A 3,267-nucleotide genomic window follows, 5' to 3' on the forward strand; every position below is an offset into this window, starting at 1 on the left:
AAAGTGACCATAAAAGCCTTATATACCGAAACGGAATAGCTCAAACAAAGATGGTGGCGCCGAGGAAGTTCATTTTTCGAATAAAGAGACAAGTTCTTGAAGCGTTTCGGGGACTTTTCAAGCAAGACATAATTCTTACATGGGGGGCCCCCATTAATGTAGGGCTTCAATTTAAACAAAATGTCTTTGTTGATAAACCAGATGTTTTTTCCCAGTTGAGAAGGCTCTCTAATATCTGTTTTGCCCCGCCCAGGGACCCCTGAAGTCAAAATTTCTCCCTGTGTTAGAAATTACTGATTCAAATTCAAATCACCGAAAATAAATTTGTCATGCACATATAAAACTAATGTGCATTAATTTATGTATGCATTAAACTGTGTTGTGTGTGTAGAGCAGTGTTTCTTAACCTTTTTCAGCTCATGGTCCCCCTATGGATCACATTTTTTTCTCGTGGCCCCCTGTCCTATCCAGGGCCCCCTCTTCCAAGAGTGAGATACTTTCTATTTTTTTATTGTGTGAAATTTTAATAAATCAAATCAAACTCTGGAATCCTGGCTATTCACGGATTCAACGATTATCATCTCTCCCAGGAGTTAAATTATAAGGTAAAAACGGTCTGTGTGAACCGTTGCTCTGGCGGCCCTCCATACTAGGCCCTTAAGAGGCCCCTGGTTCTATGGACGGATATGATGAATTCTGAAAGTAGTAATATTTTTCAACCATGTTTCACTTTTAAAGCTTTTCTCTTCACATCTATCTATGACTCCCTTCACCACCTGTCGTGGATCACCTTCCTTCTGTGGCCCCTAAAATATCCCAGGACCGCAAGGGGGCCATATGGCCCCAGGAATAACTGTTATAGAGAAATGCTAACTATTCTAACATTTGCTCTAACTAGTGTAAATCAAAAAAATACTGGTATAAATCGTAAATTTACCAGTGTATTCAACTATAATATGGTGAGTTGAATAAGGGCCGCCTTAAGAGCATCATGGGTCCCCCGGGCCAAGGGATTTTTCTGAGGCCCTACTTGGCGAAATCTCGAAAATTTGAACCGGTTCTCATTTTTGTGAGGCCCCTCTTTTCTTGAGGCCCCCGGGCCGTGCCCGGGTGGGCCCATACGTTAAGACGGCACTGAGCTGAATACTAAGAATAAAACGCTAAAAAAGTTCAAAAATTCGTTTTATGTCTTTTATTATCTATAAACTTTTTTTAATGTATTGTAATTTTAATTCATATTTTGATAAATGGTGCATTTAATTAAAATTTATATAATAATATTTTAAAATTTATAAACATTGGAACTGACGGCACTCCGTTTAAGTCGTCACTCCGCTTAAACTGTCAAAATTTCTGGAAAACTTGAGTTGGCGACTTATCGAAGTTTTACTGTATATGTTTAACCTTGTGTTTGTCCATTCTTATTGTTTTTTTAAAGCTGGGGTGGGGGCCTGCCCCCAAATAACGGCTTGCCTATAGGAAAAAGACCAAACATTAGATATTAGTGAGACCAGAGCCTCTGGCATGGCCCCCACAAGGGGTATTCTGACAAGGTTCCAGCCCTGGGGGCCCGGGACGATTTTAACCATTTTTTGTTTTTTACGCTACAAATTCATCATAAAGAGGGGCTCGCAAAAAGATCCCAGCCTGGGGGGCCCTGTTTCAGGATGTGGGGGCCATGGCCTCTGGCCCAGAAGATACCAAGGCCCGACGTTAAATTCATCCAACAATGTTTATTCAACCCGTTTTTGAACAATTGACGAATAGATATCTGCAAGGGCCCGGTGGCGCAACGGTAGCGCGTCTGACTCCAGATCAGAAGGTTGCGTGTTCAAATCACGTCCGGGTCAATTAGTGACGTTTTTTTCCCGTGTAAATGACGTACCATCGGAACGTCTAATTTTATTATAAAATTATTAAGATAACTAATTTACCCAAACACACGCACGTAAACGTCGGAAATCGGTGATTTCATTGACTCTCGTGACCGCGATATTTAAAAACGAATGATCAATTTCAAGTATTTATCGATTTGTTTTGGTTTCTTTTCCCGGTTCCAGAAAAATATTATATTTTTGAATTTAATTTTTTAATTTATCTTCAAAATAATTTGTTGTGAAAATTCGCAAATATTACAAATAATTCCTTGATTTTCGATTATTGCTACAGAATATGAAATAAAAGCGAGAAATAATCATAGTGCTGCCATCTCGGAGTGGTATTTGAAAGTATAACATTATTATGGATTCCTTAGCGCACACGTGTTCAGCGCATGGCCCGCGGGCCAAATTCGGCCCTCGGAGTCATGTGATGTAGCCCGCGACCTCCTAATTTTTAAACATGAACTCAGCGGCACATATAAGCATATCACTTTTGTGGCAGAAGGTACATTTCTAGATCAGTCGAGTGAGCTGCGGCACAGCTTTAGAGCGTTTAAGTGAACCGAGGCAAAGCTTCAGATCGCTTAAGTAACGCGCGGAACATTCCCAGATCACTTAAGTGACTCGCGGTGCAGTTTCACAGTACTTGAGTGGCGCGCAGTATATTTGAAGATCATTTCACTTGACCCTCGCTACATTGTTCTAAAGCACTTAAGCGGCTCGCGGTGCAGTTACACATCACTTTGGTTACCAGTGGCACAGTTTTAGACCACTCAAGTGGCCCGCGGCACATTCCCAGATCACTGAAGTAGCCCGCGGTGTGTTTATATATCACTTGAGTGACCCGCGGCATAATTCTAGACCACATAAAGTGTCCCGAATAACATTTACTGATCACTTAAGTGGCCTGCGACATATTTTAAAATCAATGAAGTGGCCTACACTCACGTACAGGTTGAGCACCCTTGCACGAAAGCTAGGGTGCTCAACCGGTACGAGAGGGCTGCCCTTTTTATTGGATCGAAAACGTGTCGCGGGCCACATAAGTGATCTCGAACAGCGGCGCAAGTCACTTGAGTGATCTGTAAGTGTGCCGATAGTAACTTAAGTGGTCTGGAACTGTGCTGCGGGTCACTTGAGTGATCTTTAAATGTGCCACGAGTGACCTAGAGCGTGTGAAAGAATGTGAATGACCAAAAAAGAGTCATCTCGTGAGAATGCAAGCATCGGGTGACCAAAATAGTGTGCAAGTATGTTAATGACTGAAAGACTGACCAGGAGAGTGAGTGAGTGACCAAAAGAGTGGCCTACGGAGCGTGGCCGCTCAAGCACGGGCCTCAAGCAGTACTCGCAAAAAGCAGTACTCATGAAATTCTCTACATATTCT

General features: G+C 42.1%; 1 non-coding gene across 1 annotated transcript; it reads left to right on the forward strand.

Annotated features, from left to right (window-relative positions):
* Nucleotides 1-1,778: 1,778 nt before the first annotated feature.
* Nucleotides 1,779-1,850, forward strand: TRNAW-CCA (transfer RNA tryptophan (anticodon CCA)). The gene has a single exon. It is a non-coding gene; the product is annotated as a tRNA-Trp (tRNA).
* The last annotated feature ends 1,417 nt before the right edge of the window (nt 1,851-3,267 follow it).

The sequence above is a fragment of the Pholcus phalangioides genome, unplaced genomic scaffold (assembly GCF_987345545.1).
Source record: "Pholcus phalangioides strain wild (caught in Gottingen) unplaced genomic scaffold, Ppha-v1.0 ptg000017l_1, whole genome shotgun sequence".
Taxonomy (NCBI): Eukaryota; Metazoa; Arthropoda; class Arachnida; order Araneae; family Pholcidae; genus Pholcus; species Pholcus phalangioides.